Source organism: Enhydra lutris, unplaced genomic scaffold (assembly GCF_002288905.1).
Source record: "Enhydra lutris kenyoni isolate GAN:26980312 unplaced genomic scaffold, ASM228890v2 scaffoldscaffold19, whole genome shotgun sequence".
Classification (NCBI taxonomy): domain Eukaryota; kingdom Metazoa; phylum Chordata; class Mammalia; order Carnivora; family Mustelidae; genus Enhydra; species Enhydra lutris.
Window position 1 is genome coordinate 31,853,729 of NW_019154103.1, and position 19,806 is coordinate 31,873,534.

At 36.1% G+C, this 19,806-nt stretch overlaps 1 protein-coding gene across 2 annotated transcripts in view; it reads right to left on the minus strand.

Annotated features, from left to right (window-relative positions):
• Positions 1-19,139, minus strand: part of LOC111148373 (praja ring finger ubiquitin ligase 2) — a 76,819-nt gene extending 57,680 nt beyond the window's left edge. The window contains exon 1 of one of the 2 annotated variants that reach the window (XM_022504877.1): positions 19,075-19,139. The gene's annotated coding sequence lies outside the window, so the exon portion shown is untranslated. Of the gene's footprint in view, positions 1-995; positions 1,060-19,074 lie in introns of those variants that run through there. The other variant, XM_022504876.1, reaches the window with a different exon arrangement.
• Positions 19,140-19,806: the final 667 nt, after the last annotated feature.

A 19,806-nucleotide genomic window follows, 5' to 3' on the forward strand; every position in this document is an offset into this window, starting at 1 on the left:
AATATGGCATCCCATTCTGCCAATTTATTTCTCCTATGTAAACTAATTTTTGTCCCTGGAATATTTAGGTTATCCTCTTAATAAATGATATTCTATAATGCCACAAGGAGTTTTTAAGGGACAGGCCATTTTAAAATTTCTCCTACATGGCCCTAATTGGGCTGTTCTAAAGACTTGTGTCAGTTTGTCTCAAAGATGTCCTTTTTCAAAATTCGTATTTTCTCTGTATTTTGCCTACACAGATTAATCCTTTGTCTGCAAACTTTTCTTTCTCATTTTCACTCTGTGAGCTGGTAAACTTCATCTACTTTTACTGCCAGTATTCTCTGTAATAATCTTCTAAATGTCTTATACTTTCTTGTTCTCCGCTTCTTTTATTATTTTCAAAAGTAGCTCATGCCTTATGAATAAAACGTAGAATGGAATCCTTCTGTAAATACTAATTATTTTATTTCACCTAAGGCCAGCTATAGTCGGGTATCTATAACAGTGTTATCTCATTTCCAAATAAAAAAGTATGAAAATTAAAAAAAAAAAAAAAAAAGCAGAACAGGGAGGAGAGAGGATGAAGAGCAAGAAATAAAAACCACAGTGGTGTGTCAAGATTAAAATAGTTAATTCATCAGTCCCAAACTTGTATCTCAAGTAAATCAGAAACATTCAGTCCCAGTTCTTTCTGAAGAGATGTTTGCTTTGCTGAATTAGTCTCTTGCTCCTTGTACTAGTCATGTAATAAGTAACATATGATTCAATTATTCAATTCAAATGCTTTGGGACTTTCATATATTTCTTACAAACTATCATCAAGTAAACTATATAAATATGCTGCTAAGAATTAAAAGAGTGAATCAGCAAAGTATTAATTCTAGATCTTATTAACCTGGAAGTCATCACTTTATCATTTTGACTAGGAAAGATATGCCAGCAGCTACAGAGAGACAATAAAAACAACCTTCAAAAGAATACAAGGGAAAGCATGGTTATGGGATACACACCTCCCACAGCAGAATGTAAAGAGTAGTGATTTTAGGGGCTCCTGAGTGGCTCAGTGGGTTGGGCCTCTGCCTTCGGCTCAGGTCATGATCTCAGGGTCCTGGGATGGAGCCCCACATCGGGCTCTCTGCTCAGCGGGGAGCCTGCTTCCCCCTCTTTATCTGCCTGCTGCTCTGCTTACTTGTGATCTCTCTCTGTGTCAAATAAATAAAAAAAAATCTTTAAAGAAAATAAATAAAGAGTAGTGATTTTAAAGACAAAGACCGTGCTTTTTTCTTCTTACTTGAATGGACTATTAATGCAATCTATTAAAAGCACTGGTTCTAACACATTGTCTAACACAGTATGAATTCAAATGTCTGTTGAACAAAAGGATGAATGAATGAACAAACAATTCTGATCTACAAATTCTTTGACACTTCTTCAAAAAAGCAAAGCCAAATCTGCACCTCTTCAGTGTGGGCTGTACTTAGTGACTTGTTTCTAGTGAAGACAATGTATAATGTACAAGATGAGGGCATAAAAGTCATTGTGGCTTCCTCCTTGCTGTCTCTCAACTCACTTTCTCTGGGAGAAGCAAGCTGTTACACAGGAGATCATTCAAGCAATCCTAAGGTCCACATGTTGAGGAACTGGCAGTTTCTACCAAGAGCCAGAAGGAACTCACGTCTTCTGGTAACAGCCATGTGAATGAATCACCCAGGAAGCAGCATTAACTTCATTAAGTCCCAATCAAGTCTTCAGATGACTGTAGTCCCAACCTATACCTTGACTGCAACCTCCTGACAGACCCTGAGACCAACCAGACAGACTACTCCTGAATTTCTGACTCAGAAACTCTAAGATATAATAAATGTTCCCAGCCATTAGTTCTATTGAAGCATAACAAATTATCCTGCAATAAATAACAAACACAAATAATTTAAATTACATGCACTAAGATACTGAATTTTTCTTATACTTCTACTTATTATTAGAACAAAGATTTCCTACCGCCAACTCATGAAAGCATATTTTCTCCCTTTTAAAAGATCTGCTTATTCACAGCATAGGTAGTGCCATGCTAGGATCGACAGTACCAAAATGAATTATACTGGTGTTCTGCTGGCGGGCAATGTCAGACTGCTGCTTAGCTCCTATATTCTACCTATCCTCTAACAGATATTCACTACATACCTACTGCATCAGGAACACTTACTTTCAGAATTTAAATCTAGCTGATTTAAGCGAAGTTTTAGGCAAAGGAAAGGAGAAATCCGCTGAACTTCCAGAAGAGTTTCAACTAAAAGCTTGGATCTATACCCCTGTGACATATTTGCTGGGAGCCAAAAATAACTCACTTAAAAACAAAACAAAACAAAAAAAAAAAACAAACAGAGGTGTAACTGGCATATTAGTACTGAGTATACAACATAATGATTTGATATTTGTATACAGTGCTAAATGATCATCAAAGTAACATCCATCTAGTTAACATCCATCACCATAAATAGTAAGGAATTTTTTTCTTGTGATGAGAACTTTTAAGATCTATTGTAGCAACCTTCAAATATATGATATGGTATTATTACCTACAGACACCACAATATACGTTAACTCCCATGACTTACTTACTTTGTAACTGGAAGTTTGTACCTTTTGCCCCTCTTCACCCATTTTGCCTGCCTCCCACTCCCACCTCTGGCAACCACCTATCTCTGGTCTCTGTATCTATGAGCTTTTACTGATTCCACATATGAGGTCATAACAGTATTTGTCTTTCTCTGTCTGGCTTATTTCAGTTAGTATAATACCCTCAAGGTCCATCCCTATTGTTGGAAATGGCAGGATTTCATTCTTTTTTTCATGGCTGAATAATATTCCATTGTACGTGTACACACACACACACACACACACACACACACTGCAACTTTTTCCTTCCCTAGGAAAATCCCTTCTTCTTGTCTTTCTTTGCTTAAAAAATTCTCCCACAGTTCTGGAGATTAAAGGTCCAGAATCAAGGTGTCAAGGGCCATATTTCCCCCCAAAGGCTCTAGAAGAGAATCCTTTCTCACTTCTAGCTTCTGGTGAATGCCAGCAAACCTCTGCATTCCCTGGCTTTATGCCACATCTTCTTTATTCATTCACCAATCAATAGACACTTAGGTTGTTTCCATACCTTGGCCACTATAAATAATGCTACAAAGAATATAGGGGTATAGTTATCTTTTCAAGTTAGTATTTTTGTTTTCTTCAGATAAACACCCAGAAGTGGAACCGCTGGATTATATGGTAGTTCTACTTTTAATTTTTTGAGAAACCTCCATGCTGTCTTCCATAGTGGCTGCACCAGTTTACAATCTCCCCAAGAGTGCACAGGGTTTTTGTTTTTTTGTTTTTTTTTCTTTTCATATCCCTGCCAATACTTGTCATTTCTTTTCTTTTTGATAAAAGCCGTTCTAACAGATGTGAGTTAATATCTCATTGTAGTTTTGATTTGCCTGTCTCTGATGATTAATGACACTGAGCATCTTTTCGTGTACCTGCTGCCCATCTGTATGTTGTCTTTAGATTTTATTTATTTATTTGACAGAGAGATCACAAGAAGGCAAGAGAGGCAGGCAGAGAGAGACGGGGGAAGCAGGCTCCGCGCTGAGCAGAGAGCCCGATGTGGGGCTCGATCCCAGGACCCTGAGATCAGGACCTGAGCTGAAGGCAGAGGCTTAACCCACTGAGCCACCCAGGTGCCCCTGTATGTTGTCTTTAGAAAAATGTCTGCTCATATGCTCTGCCCATTTTCTAGCTGGATTGGTTTTTTGCTATTAAGTTGCATGATTCCTAATATATTTTGGATATTAACCCTTTATCATGTATATAATTTGCAACTACTTTTTCTAAATTAGCAGGCTGCCTATAAAATATAAATAACTCATTGTCCAACTATCTTTCCTAGAAATAGAAAAGTAAGTTGAGAAACAAATATAATTTAATCCAACTATTTGAAAGGCAAAGTCTTGATTACTCTTCCGAGTCCACTGGAAAATTTGTTTTATATTCTCTCATATTTGCCTTTATAAAAATGCCTACAAAATGCCCTAAAAATGTTTCTTAAAATTCCTCATAAAACAAACTTCTAAAATTACATCATAGCCTGCATTTCCTTTCAGTAAAATAATTACTTAGTCATACAAAATTTTGGTTATTATCAAACTTGAGTTATAAATCCAATAATACAAACTTTATGATAAAATGAGTTTATGACAAACTATAACAAGTATTGCCAGAAATCTGTTTTGTGTATGATAGAACCAATTACATTTTAACTTAGTTTAAAGATTTTATATATTTGAGAGAGAGCAAGAGCAAGAGAGATCACAAAGGGAGAGGAAGAAGCTGACTCACTGCTGAGCAGAGAGGCCAATACAGGGCTTGATCCCAAGACCCCAAGATCATGACCTGAGCTGAAGGCAGACCCCTAAAGCGAATGAGCCACTCAGAGGCTCCTTAACTTAGTTTACTAACATTATCTCATCTTTCTATTTTTAGCTGCTAAGGCAAAGTAAACATGCCAAGAGATTAATCAAGTATCTACTTTGACTAACAATCTAAGCTTAAATTATTTCTCATACTTACATATTCTTTTTAATTTTTCTCTAGATTTTTCGTATCTTCTAGGCACAAGCACAAAAGGTTGCTTGTACATAGTGGCACCTGCAAAATATTCTACTAAATGTAACTAGCAGATACACAATAATTAAGGACTAAGGGGATATTATCCCTATATATTGCTACAAACAAGAAGACTCAATTGTAGCAAATCAAATAATGTACTATCAGCCACTAGACTTCGAAGTTACAAGCTGACACACAAGAGAACTTTCGGGATATGACTACTAGATTCTGTAAATGAACAACTGTAGACAATAGATAATTCAGAGAGAAATTTTAAAAGTACAACTGTTAAACTTCTGAGATCAAATGGGTTTACTAACCCTACTAACACAAAGAGATAATCTGATAAAAGGCTAGTAAGCTTACTTAAATACCAATTTTCGTGACTTTTCTGTCCATTACTGTAAAAGCTTTAATTAACTCAGCACGGATACAGTGAAAATTCCACTAAAAAACATAAAATATATGTAACTGGAAACAGACCTTTAGATAATCCAAAATTTTTATATTTAAGTAGATAAAAAACTATTTCCAACTTGTTATGGAAAAGCCTCTATCTCATCAAAAATGGTTTTAAAAATTGTTTAAAAAATTGTTTTAAGAAGTTTTATGCAAATGAGCACCTAAGTGGCTCAGTTAAGGGTCTGCCTTGGGCTCAGGTCTTGATTTCAGGGTTCAGGGATGGAGCTTCATGTCGAGCTCCCCGCTAAGCAGGGACTCTGCTTCTCCCTCTCCTGCTGGCCCCCCACACTTCTGCACACTCTCATGCTCTCTCATGCTCTCATGTGAGCGCTCTCTTGCTCTCAAAATATAAAGCTTTAAAATAAATAAATAACTGCTACAAACTGCTATTTTTAAATGAATATCCATAGAAAGAAATCTGTGAAGAAAGAATTAAATAGGCATATAGCCAACATAGTAGAATAATAAAGACTTTTTATGGTTTACTGCAAATATAATTGGCAAAGGGGAAAAAAAAAAAGATTAAAGTCAAAGACAAATTGAGATGGAAGAATAAAATACCAATCCATTTAAAAAAACAGGATGAAAGCTATTCCTCAAATTTACCTCTCATTTAGATAGGAAGATCTGATTTAAATGTGACCTAACTAAGAAGGGCCCTGCTCAACCCACCCTCCTCTGGGATGCCAAGTCAAATCAGTTCCAAATAAAGAAACAGCTTAGAATTATTTCCATGTCAATAAGCCAAGAAACGAAAAAAAAAAAAAGTACAGGAAAAAAGAAAAATAGAAAATTCAATGTTGTGCATATTAAATGTAGCAAACTTGACGTGATGATAAAAATTCACAAAATGTGTCTAAAACAAATTAATATACCTATGATATTTAGACATTTGGAAGTGTCTTAACTACAAAAAAAAATAATAAATAAATAAATAAAATAAAGCTTATATGAGTGGGTTTGGAGAAACGAAGAAACAAGCATGGCAAAATGTTGATGCAAGATGTTGTATAAATGTGGTTTCCTTGTACTCCACAGAAATCTGTTTAGAAATTTTCATGATAAAATCTTTTCAAGTATTTTCCTTTTCTCTGCAATCATTTGTTGAAGAACTATTTTTTAAAAAGTACAAAACTCTTCAGCATGCCTTATATAGTTCAATGAATTTTTTCCTATGTCATATATCCAAATAACTACCACCTACATCAAGATATAAAACATTGCCATCATTTCAAAAGGTTCTCTCTCACCCCTTCCAACTGATTAAACTTCTCTCAAACCATAGGCAACCACTTTCTGGACTTCTACCCTAGATTAGTTTTTCCTGTTTTAAACTACACAAGTGGAATCATACAGTATGAACTCTTTTGTGTCTGTCTACTTTTGCTCAACACCATGTTTCTGGGATTCATTCATGTTGTTATAAATATTCTTATACACATTTTTTACCTTTCTTGGGTAGTATGACCTGGAATTACTGGGTCACAGTACACACAGCCATGCTTAACTGTAAGACTTGTTACCAGTTTTCCAAAGTGGTCCTCACTAGCAACATATAGTAGAATCAGTTGCTTTGTATCTTTAGCGACCCTTGTTATTGTGAGTCTCTAACACTGGCCATTCTGGTAGGTGTGTGATGATGACATTTCCTTGATGAATAATAACATAGAGCAACTTTACCTGTGTACACTGCCTTTTGTATACCTTCTTTTGTAAAGAATCTGATCACTGACATGTTTTTAAAAACTGAGCTGTGTGCCTTTTTCTTTTTGACTTGTAATTTACGTGTATTTTTTGATACAAGTCCTTTACCCGACTTATTTATCGCAACTATTCTAACAGTCTGTGGCTTGCCTTTTCCTTTCTTAATGATAGATTCAAAAATAGAATTTTTTTTAAAAGATTCTATTTATTCATGAAAAACAGAGAGAGAGAGCCAAAGGGAGAAGCAGGCTCCCCACTGAGCAAGGAGCTTGATGCAGGACTCGATCCTAAGTCCCCAGGATCACGACCTAAACTGAAGGCAGACGCTTAACCATCTGAGCCACCCAGGCACCCGAAAAATAGAAACTCTTAATTGTACAGTCTAATTTATTAATTTTACATTCTACTTAAGAAATTTTTGCAAAGGTGATACAGATATTCATCTAGGTTTTCTTCTACAAGCTTCATAATTTTAGCTTTTACGTTTAGATCTATGATGAAACTCAAATGAACTTTTGAAGATATAGCATCAAGTATAAATCAAGATTCATTTCATTATCATGTGGATATCTACTTTATCTAACACAATTTATTAAAAGGAAATGCATTCTCTTCTTAATTTCATGGAGCTCTTGTCATAAACCAAAAACAGTTTATATGAAGGGCTATTTCTAGACACTCATATTCTTCCATTGACCTTTTTATCTACCTTGTTCTAATACACATGGGGTTTTTTTGTTTTTTTAAAAGATTTTATTTATTTATTCGACACAGAGAGAGAGAGATCACAAGTAGTCAGAGAGGCAGGCAGAGGGGGAGGGGGAAGCAGGCTCCCTGCTGAGCAGAGAGCCTGATGTAGTGCTTGATTCCAGGACCCTGAGATCATGATCCAAGCCGAAGGCAGAGGCCTAACCCACTGAGCCACCCAGGTGCCGCAATACACATGGTTTTAATGACTATAGGTTCACAGTAAGTCATAACATCTGAGACATTTACATTTTAATATAAATTCTGGAATCCATTTGACCAAAAAAAAAAAAAAAAAAAAAAAAGATCTGGAATTTTCAGATTGTATTGAACCCATAGTTCAACATGAGGGAAATTGACATGGTAACAATACTGAATTTCCTACTACATAAAGATGGAATATTTCTCTATTTATTAAAGTATTTTAAGATGTCTCTAGGAGCACCTGGGTGGCTCAGTCAATTAAACATCTGACTCTTGATCTTGGCTCTAGTTAAGATCAAAGGGCTGAGAGAGACTGAGCCCTGAGTCAGGCTCTATGCTCAGCATAGGGAGTTTGCTTGAGATTCTCTCTCCCTCTGCCCCTTCACCCCCCATACTCTTTGTCTCTAAAATAAATCTTTTAAAAATAAAATAAGATGTCTCTGAGCATTGTTTTATCATTTTTTGGCATAGAAGTTTTCCTCAATTTTTATATTTATTCTTAGAGATATCACATATTTTGATGTTATTTTATTTACTTACTTACTTACTTGGGAGAGAGGACAAAGGGAGAAGGAGAAGCAGACCCCCACTGAGCAAGGGGCCCAATGTCCTGGGATCATGACTTCTGCCAAAGGCAGACACTTAACCAATTGAGCCACTCAGGTGCTACATAATGCTATTCTAACGATACTTTTCTAATTTTATTTTACACATTTTTGTTGCTAGTATACACCTTAAAATTCATTTTTGCATACTGGCCTTGTGTAACATATATAACAATATAACAGTGAATAGAAGGAAAGATATTAGACATGAAACAAGACTTTTCATTGAGTATGCTGTTAACTGTACATTTTCTGATACTCTTTAAGAAAAAAAAAAAGATTTGAGAGAGAGAGAGCGCGCACACGCATGAACAGGAAGGGGAGAGGCAGAGGGAGAGGGAGAAGCAGACTCCCTGCTAAGTAGGGAGCCTGACATGGAGCTCCATCCCAGGACCTGAGCTGAAAGCAGATGTTTAACTAACTGAGCCACCCAGGTGCTGCCATTTTCTGATTGTCTTGAGGAAATAAAGGATATTTTCTTCATTTGCTAAGATGATGAGGATTTTTATCATGAATGGATGTTGAACTTTGTCAAATTATTTCTCTTTATCTGCAGAAATGATCCTATTGTTTCTCTATATTGTTCTGTTAAAGAGAGGAATTACACTGATTAATTTTAAAAACATTAAACCAACCTTGCTTTCCTGGAACAAATTTCTGATCTACATTATCCTTTCTATATATCACTGGATTATTTCAGTATCTATGTTCATGATAAATACTAGCCTATAATTTCCCCCTTTTTGTCATGCTTTTGTTAGCTTTTCCTATCAAGATTACACTAAAATCATAAAATATTGCAGGTGATGTTTATACTTTTTCTCAGAAGAATTTGTGTAAAAGTGGCAATGTATCTTACTTAAATGTTTACAATTTACCAGTGAAGCCATCTGGGCCTGCGGTTTTATAGAAAAGTTTTCAATAAACTCAACTTGTTTAATAGACATTAGTCAACTCATTTTCCATTTCCCATGTCAGTTTTGATAAGTTGTGTTTTTCAAAGATTAGGACCTTTCATTCAACTTATCAAATATTAAAATAAAGCTGCTCATAATTTCTTCTTCTTAACAATTTACTATCCAAAAGGTCCGTATTAATGCCTTTTACATTCCTGGTATTGGTAACTTGTGTCTTTTCCCATTTTTTCCTTCATCAGTTCATTACACATTTATTGTTTTTAAAAAGTCTTCTCAACAAACTGACTATAAAACTTATAGTTCCTTAATTTCTACTTTTCTATATACTATTTCCTTCTTTCTAGTTTCTTTGGGTTTGATTTGTTCTTCCCTTCAGTTGCAAGCTTAGAGTAATAATTTTTAACCTTTTTTCTTTACTAATATATGCACAGAAAGCTACAGAGTTCTCGTAAAGTACTGCTTCAGCTTCATTCCATAAGTTCTGATAGAACATTTTTGTTGTTTTTCAGACTTAAATGTTTTTTAATTTTTATTGTGACTTTGTTTTTGATTAATGCAGTATTTAGAAAGGTCTTGCTTAACTTTCAAACATCTGGAGCTTTCTGGTTATTTTTCTGTTACTGAACTGTAATTAATTTCTCAATGATCAGAAAACATACACTATGTAATGTCAATCTTCTATCCATTTTGTACAGGATTAATATAGCCACATCAGCTTTCCTTTCGTGTTTGCAGATAATACTCAATGTTTTTTACTTTCATCTTATTTGTACTTTTGCATTTAAAGTGTTTTTTATAAGCAGAATATAGGTGGGTCTTATTTATAAGGCCTAACAATATATGTATTGTCAGTGAAGTGCACAGTCCATTTACATTTAATATAATTATCAATATAGTTGAGTTTAAGTATCATCTTTCTCATTTGTTTTTTGTTCCTTTATCCTTCCTTTCTTGACTTTGGTACTGGTCAAAAAAAATTTTTTTTTGTAACTATTCCATTTTACTTCACCTATTAGCTTGTTTGATGTACCTTTTGGTACCAATCTTTAAATGGTTCCCCTTGAAATTACAAAATGCATCCTTCCTATATCTTGAATGTTATTTCCTAGAGGATCAGGATAATTTACCTTCCCTAAAGAGTGTTTTACATTTTCTCATCTCAGGTAATTATATTGCAAGTAAAGACAAAGTGTGGGTTGAATTAGAGTACAAAATCCCTGAGAACTGCAGAAACATAGAAAGTTGGCACCCACTCAAAGGCCCTTATCCAGGGATGCTGAAAAAATTGGGAACCAGGCTGGAGACTAAGGAGGTATCTTTCAGAGGGGAAGGAAGATACTGCCTTCCAACAAAGAAAAGAATAAAGTCCTACCTGGGCCTTTCACTCATATGGGGGAAAAAACCTTACACTAGTGACAGAAGGACACCAATCACTGTTATCCATTGTGGTTAGGGGATAAGTAAAAGAAAAATAAAATGCTTCTGGAATAGAGCTAGGAAACAGATCAAGGATTTCAAGAGATGGAAATGCAACTGCAAGAAATAAAAGACATATTAATAGTGATACTCCCCCCCAAAAAGCATTTTATGGGCTCATCAAATGACTGGGGGGGGGGGGGGGAAAAAAGTACTTAAAAGGGGGGTTAAAAAAAATACCCAAACTGAAAAAAAAAGAAATTAAAAAAAAAAAAAAAAGTGTGGGGAAGACACAAACAGAGCCTCCAAGAATTGTAGGACTTTATCCAAAAACTACCAGCTATGCAATGGAATTCTCACAAGAAGAGAGAGTAAGTGGTGCAGAAGAACTAATTAGAAGAGAAAATCTAGAGAAATTTCCAAATATGATTTAAGAGATCAAACCTTAAATCTAAGAAAAGCTCAGCAACCACTCACAAAAAGCCCTACAAAAAGAAAACATGCACACCTCAATATAAATCATTTTCAACCTGCAATAAAAACCCAACAATAAAGGAAACATTTTGATTCAGAGGAATGAAGAATTACAACGGACCTCTCATCAGAAACTATGCAATCAAGAAAAGATTATATACAGCATCTTTAATGTAAGAAACACTGTGAACAAAGAATTCTATACCTAGCAAAGTACTCTGCAAAAAAAAAAAAAAAAGTACATTTTAGCCAACCCAAACGATGTTGTTACCAATAGACCAAAACTACAGAAAGAGTAGAAAACAGACATTTGATTCTACAAAGAAATGCAGAACACTAAATTATCTGCACTTAATGTGAAGATAAATGTAAAACATATTTTTGCCTTACTTTTTAATTATTTCAAAACAGAAGTGTGTGAAGTAGCAATCACTGATCGAACTTTCTCAGATGATGGAAACATTCTTAGGTGGTTCAATCTGAAAGCTAAAACCTACAAGTGGCTACTAAGCACTTACAAAATGGCTAGTACACAGAGAAAATTAATTTAAACTTAATATTAACTATTCTAAATTCAAATTAAATAGTCACACTGGCTAGTGACATGATGTGACAAAGCAGGTGTAAAGCAATCATAGTAGCAAGGTATTACGAGCTTATGGCACATGAAAAACAAAATATATGACAATAATAATGCAAAAAATAGTTAAGAAGAAATTGACAATATACTGCTGAGGAGCTCTAAGACTATGTAAGAAGTTGTATAACATTGCCTGAATATAGAGTGGAATTAAAGATGTATAATATAAATCATAGAGAAACCAGTATAAAACTTTTAAAGAGGCAAAATAAGTGTAAGTAGCGAGCTAATAATGAAGATAAAAATATAGAACATTCAGCAGATAGATTAACTAAAAAACAACTACTAAGATGGTAGATTTATACCTAATCACATTAATAATTACATTAAATATAAACAACCTAATTAAAAAGCCAGACAGGTCAGGATGGATCAAAAAAAAGTTGGTTGTCAAAACCAAAACTACTTTATTTTTTTTTAAAGATTTTATTTATTTATTTGACAGACAGAGACCACAAGTAGGCAGAGAGGCAGGCAGAGAGAGAGGAAGGGAAGCAGGCTCCCTGCTGAGCAGAGAGCCTGATGTGGAGCTCGATCCCAGGACCCTCGGATCATGACCTGAGCCAAAGGCAGAGGCTTTAACCCACTGAGCCACCCAGGGGGCCCAAAGCCAAAACTACTTTAAATATAAAGGCAAAGATGTAAAGTAAAAGGATTTATCATGCAAACACTAACCAAAAGATAGACTGGTGATATCAAATAACATCAGATAAAACAGACTGCAGAAGAAGGAATATGGTCAGAAATAAGAAGGCATATTATATAAAGGGGTTGATTTACTAAGAAAACATAAGAATCCTAAATATATATGCACGTAACAAAAGCGGTTCAAAATTCATGAAGCAAAAATTGTTAGAAAAGGAAAAATACACAAATCCACAATTACACTTGGAGACTTCAACTCTTCTTGCAATGATCAACAAAACAAGTAGACAAAACCTCAGTAAGGAAACATAAAACCTAATAAGGACCATCAGTCAACTTGACCTGACAATTACAGAAAACTTAATGTAAAATACATAATATGCAAACAGAACTTATAGAATACTCCACTCAAAAGCAGCAAAATGCACATTATTTTGAAATACATATGTAACATTACAAACATTTACATATTCTGGGCCATAAAACAAACTTCAAAGAACTTAAGGAAATTATACAAAGTATGTTATCTGCCTCAAAAAAATTAAACAAAGAAATCAATTACAAAAAGATTTAAGCAAAATCACTAAGTATTTGGAAATTAAACAATATACTTCCAAATAATCATGGGTCAAAGTGAAAGTCACATAAGAATTTAGAAAATACTGGGGCACCTGGATGGCTCAGTCAGTTAAGCATCTGCCTTCAGCTCACGTCATGATCCTGGGGTCCTGGGATCCAGACCTGTATCAGGCTTCCTGTTCCACGGCGAGCCTGCTTCTCCCTCTCCCTCTATCTGCTGCTCCCCCTACTTGTGCTCTCTCTCTGTGTCAAATAAATAAATAAAATCTTTCTTTTTTTAAATAAATAAAATCTTAAAAAAAAAAAAAAGAACTTAGAAAATACTAACCTAAGAAAATTTGTGTGGCTATCTAAAGCACTGTTAGAAGGAAAAGAAGGTCTCAAATCAATGGTCCAAACTTATACCTTACAGAATTCTAATAGAATGGATTTAAACCTAAAAGCATACAAAAATAAATAGTAAAGACCATAAATCAATGAAACTGAAAAGTTTTTTTTTTTTATGCAATAAAACAAAAAACTGGATCTTTGGAAAAATTAGTAAAATTGATAAACCTCACCACAAACTAATAAAGACAAGAGAGGACACATTGCCAACATAAAGAATAAATGAAAAGACATCACTACAGTAACTACAGACACTAAAAGGATAATAAAGAAACAACTCTATGGAGATGAATAGATGAAAGACAAACTCCTTCAAAGAGAAAGACCACTAACACTCATAGTGAGTAAAAGTGATTCACGTAGTCAAAAACCAAAAGCTTTCAAGCGGATAACCCTAATCATCTTACAACTATTTAAGTAATTAAATTAATACTTTAAAACCTTTCAAAAAGAAAACTCTGGACCCAGATGGGTTAGCTTGCAAACTCTAGCAAAGATTTATGAAACAAATACCACTCATCCGAAATTTTTCAGAAAATGTTAAGAAACACTTTAAAACTCTGTTAAGACCAGCATGATCCTAATACAAAAAAAAAAAAAAAAAAAAAAATTCACATGAAAAAGCAACCTTCCTGAACATAAATACAAAAAAGTACTCAACAAACTGAGCAAATCAAATCCACAAATTTATGAATATGATAATACATTATGGCCATATGAGGTTTATCTAAAGAATGCAAAGTTGATTTAACATCTGAAAATAAAGCAATGTAATCCAACTTATTAATAGACCAAAGAAGATAAGCCATATGATCATCTCCATAAATATGGTAAAATTCAATGTCCACGTCATTAAAATTCCCAACATTAAGGAACGGAATGAGAACATCTTTAACTTGATAAAAGGCCTAGTATACTTAACATGGTAATATATACAAAATAATACTTAATATATAATAATAACTTGATGAAAGGCCCTAATATATTTAATCATGAAAGACTGAAACCACTAAGTCACTTCTAAAGAATTTTATGGAAAAGCAAAGAAACTAGAATAGCAAGAATGATTTTGAAAAACAGTAAGTCAGTTAGAGAAAGACAAATACCACATGATCTCATTCCTATGTGGAATTTAAGAAATAAAACAAACAAGCAAAGGGACCAAAAAAAAAAGAGAGAGCAAACCAAGAAACACTCTTAAATACAGACAACAAACTGATGGCTACCAGAAGAGAGGTGGGGAGGAGATGGGTTAAATAGGTGATGGGGATTAAGGAGTGCACTTGTGATGAACACCAGTGATGTATGTAAGCATCAAACCATAGTACTGTATACCTGAAACTAATTATTACACCATATGTTAACTAACTAGAATTCAAATAAAAACTTCAAAACAACAAAAAAAGTAAATACTCCAAAAAAAAAAAAAAAAGAGCAAAGTTCAAGGACTTGCACTACCTGATTTCAAGACTTACTATAAAGCAACAACATAATCATGACAATGTGGTATTGGCAAAATAATGATATGTGGAAAGATCAAGGGGTTAATCCACAAATAGACTCATTTGTATTTGGTCAATTGATTTTTGACTAAGTTGATTCAATAAAGAAAGAGAAGTGTTCTTAGCAAATGGTGCTAGAACTGAGAAAATGAGCCTTAACTCTTCTCACACCATATACAAAAATTAACCCAAAATGCATAATACACCTTGTCATAAAAGCTAAAACAATAAAGCCTGTAGAAGAAAACATTAAGAGGAGAGCTGCATAACTTTGCATTGACCAAACTTAGAACACAGACACAAACCATAAAAGGAGGGCTGATGAACTGAATTTTTTTTTTCAAGATTTATTTTATTTGAGAGAGAGAGAAAAAGAGGAGCCCAAGTTGTAGGGCGAGAGGAAGAGGGAGAGAGAGAATCTCCAGCAGACTTTCAGCTGAGTGTAGATAGAGCCTGTGAGGGGCTGGATCACATGACCATGAGATATCAACCGGAACTGAAACTCAAGAACTGGACGCTTAAGGACTGTGCCACCCAGGTGCCCCTGAATTTAATAAAAATTAAAAGATCCGGGGCGCCTGGGTGGCTCAGTGGGTTAAAGCCTCTGCCTTCAGCTCAGGTCATGATCCCAGGGTCCTGGGATCGAGCCCCACATCGGGCTCTCTGCTCAGCGGGGAGCCTGCTTCCTCCTCTCTCTCTGCCTGCCTCTCTGCCTACTTGTGATCTCTCTGTCAAATAAATAAATAAATAAAAATCTTTAAGAAAAAAAATTAAAAGATCCTCTAATTTGAAAAGTTAGGAAACACAAAAAGGTAAGCCTCAGACTGCATTGTGTACATACAAGTCTGTGTAGGTCAAAGGACTTACACAAAAATATATAAAGAATTACTAAACCTCAATGAAACAAACAACTTAATGTTTAAAAATGGGCAAAAGATTTGAACAGATACTTCACAAAGGAAGACATACAAATGACCAAGAGCAAATTTTTAGTGTCATTAATCATCAGATAAATGCAAATTAAAATTATAACGTGATACTACTACATACTCACTAGAAGGGCTAAAATTAAAAAGACTGTTCCAAAATGGAAACAGTCTATATATCTATAAATAGGGTGAAATGGTCAACAAATTGCACTAAATCAGCACCACAGACTACTATTCAAAATTAAAAACTTATGAATCAGTTAAACACACAAAAGCATGTATGATTCTCAAAAACATCATGCTGAGAGAAAAAAGCTAAATGCATAAGAGTATGTATCATGTAATTCCATGTACATAAAATTCTAGAACAAATGAAACCAAATTATAGTGAGAGAGAGAGGACAATGATTCCATGGGGCTGAAGGATATAAATGTCACTTACTGTACATGGCAAAGGGAACTTTTGGGAATGACAGATATTCTTGACTGTGGTAATGAAAACATTCTACTCTTGAATGTGGTGGTCGTAACAGGGATGTACGTATCTGTCAAAAGATACTGAACTGTGTATTTTAAAAACACATTTTATTGTATCTAAATTACCCTCTATAAAGTTGAGTCTTTAAAATGGACCTCTTTGGGAAAATATTAACCAGGGAATATTGGTGATGCCCTTATATAACCACTAAAAAATCAAAAACATCAATAAAATTCAACATCCACTGATAGTTTTTAAAAATGTCATCAGAAATAAAAGAGAACAAAAATCATTTTGGAAAGCCAAGAACAGAAAATATTTTAGTATTCTCCATTTACCAGAAAGTTTCAGAAAACATCATACCTGATGCTAAAACATCAGAAGCATTCTCTCAAAGTCAGAAACAACACATTTTTAGCTATCACTGCTATTCTTCAAAATTATATAGGAAGTATACTAGCCAAAGCAATGAGGAAAACACTTAAGTTATAAAATATGAAAAGTAAGCCAGAAAGCTGTGAATACTTTCAGATAATTATCAGCTCAAGTGATCAGATACATGATAAACAGAAAAAAATCCAAAAGTTTTCCTATAACCAGAAAGAGAGAGAGAGAAAATGTCACTGAAAGTTTCCATCCACTAGAGGAAATCAAAAGATAGCTTGGAATACTAGGAAGGAATGCCACACATATGGGGGAGGGGGGGAAAAAAAACAAGCTATAAAACTCTACCAAATAATATAAAGCAAGATGTGAATAAAAGCGAAAGACATACCATATATGCATACAGCAATGAGGGGAGAGACTGAGTATCATACAGGTCAGTTCGCCCCGAATTAATCTAAAATTTCAATGTAACATCACTCAAAAAACCAAAGGATTTTTTTTTTTTTTAACTTCTAAGTTGAGTCTAAAGTTTATCTGGAGAATGTATAAGAAACAGTCAAGAATAATTCTGAAAAGAGGGAGAAATGGTTATCAAAATTTAAAATATGCATAACATTTAACCCAGCAATTCCATTTGCAGGAATCCATGCTCCAGAAATAATCAGAGGAAGTTTTCCTAACAGTCGACTTTTAAAATAAAGGTAGGACTACAAGGGGGAAGTGAGAGCTGCACTTTTCACCTTACATTCCTCCAATTTTCTTAAAAAATTTTTAAGATTTAAAGTTTGTATTAAAACTAATCAAATTTAATGTTGACTTCAAATAAAGCATTATTCGTGATAGCAAAAAGAAACTAATTAAATGTCTTTCAATAGGTTAAATAATTACAGCTCTCATTCAAACTAATGAAATCCTACTTAACCTTTATAAAGTATCAGAGAAACCTATACATAATAAAGATGTGCAAGACATACAAACAAGAGAAACAAGTGATATACCAATGTGTTTGGTATTCCTCCGCGCCCCCTCCCCCACAAAATCCAACTTCATATTTGTGCTTAAAAACGCATTTATAAAGATGCACAGTAAATGGTTAACTTTAGACACTGAATTAAGACTGGAGGATGAGAAATGTTCACATTTTACCTAACAGTCCTTTTTCTATATTGTTCAATTTTACATCACGCCTGCACGTCTGTGGTTAATTTTCAAAACTTAAACTTACTTCATATAAAAATGACATGAATTCTAGGAGACAAAAGACTCTCAAAAAAAAAAAAAAAAACCAGTTAAAACGTTTATTTGTTATCTTCGTATTTATTTACATACTCTTCAAATGATCTATAGTGTTCAGCACAGGTGACTGCCATTTTAAGGAAATTTAACTGACCAAATAGGTCATGATAAAAATAAGAATACAGTAAGCCTTTTTTTTTTTTTAAATCGTAAACTTCACAGAACCACCAGACTCAAAGCAGCGTCCATCCATACGCAAAAATTTTTTATGCCTGGAGAGGGAAATCTCCTAAATAGATTATTCCTCCTCCTTGCAAAAAGGGTATTTACCTCCTCCCTTTTTTTTTTTTTTTTTTTGCAACTTGGTCTGGGCGACTTGAAACTCACCATTTTGAATATGCGCAAAATGTTTAACAGGCAGTAATCTGAGGGAGGCCGAAACTGAAGGCAGATGTACTAGAGTGCTCTGACCTGACATCGCTAACTGGCACCAGCATTGATGGAATGGTGCTAATATCGGGAGAACGACTGCTATGGTTTGAACTGGGTGTCCGCGTGCCCGAGGTTCGGTGACAATCGGAAAAAATACAAATACGGCCAAGAGAGCGGCCGCAGCGGAAGGTTTCTCGGGGGACGGGGGCTGCAGGCCTGTGGCGTAAGATGGCTCAGCTCTATGCGGGATGACTGGAAATGGGCTGAGAAGGCGGCTGTGAGGCTTTGGTGGGGGCACACTCATACAGCCGCCAGTGTCGGGAGAAAGGCAGCGGGGTCCTTGGCCACGGCACCAAGGACAGCAGAAGAGGCAGCGGGGAACAGCGGCCGGTGGAGACCCCCAGATCAATCGATGCCATTCGTTGGGGTGTGCGGGCCCAGCGGCCACGGACTCGAGCGCGGCCTCAGGTCCGGGTTGGACCGGGCCCAGGACGCGAAGAAGGCCTCTCACAGCCATCAACCCCACCCACCATGGCCGGCGCAGCGGGCAGGGACAGGCCCTGCTCCTTCTCGAGGAGAGAAATTAAGAAATGGAGGGGGGGAAGGCAGCAATTTCCTCGCCCCGACCCTCACATTCCTGACATCAGAACAAGCTAGATTAAAAAAAAAAAAAAAAATCCCCTCACCGAACCGTGCAGCGGCTCCGGAGCGAGAACAGCGCTCGATCCTCCAGCCGCCACCACCGCCTTCTTCTCCGCCTCCGACTCCTCCCCCGCCGAACGCGCAGCTACAGGCGGCAGCGGCGGCGGAAGCAGAGGCGGTGTCCGCGGCGCGTCCCGCCCCTAGCGCCGCGGTAGAGGCGAAGGAGGAGGACATGCAAGCCCCGCCCTCGAACAGCACCGACCAATAGACTCAAAGGACCTCTGCGGGAAAAATCCACCTATCCAATCGGAACCCGAGGAGTGGGCTCACGTCAATGGTTGGGACGTGGCAGAAAAAGGGAAATATACTGGGACTGTGTCTACTCTCCGGACCCCTTCTGGCTCAGAAGGATTCCACCGATTGGCCGAAGAGCGGAAGGATGAAGCTATACTCCCCCCAACCGGGTCCCCGTCTGGCTCCACCTCCTTTCCCTGTAGCACTGCGACGTTCGGGGAGGGGGCGGGGCATCGTGCTGGGGCTGGGACCGGCACGGCCTTTTGTGGTTTGCCTGGGAGAAAAGGCGGGGTCTCAGGGAAAGGGAAAGGGGTGTGGAGAACTGAGAAGGCTGGCGCAGCTAGACCTTTTCAGAAATCCCAAAGCAACAACCAAAATGGAGGCATTAAAATCAGTCCTAACTGGGCTGGAAACCTGAGTAACAAGGTTGTCTCCTGGCATAAGGTTCAATCCGTTGCAGTTCAGATATGGGTGGGACAAGA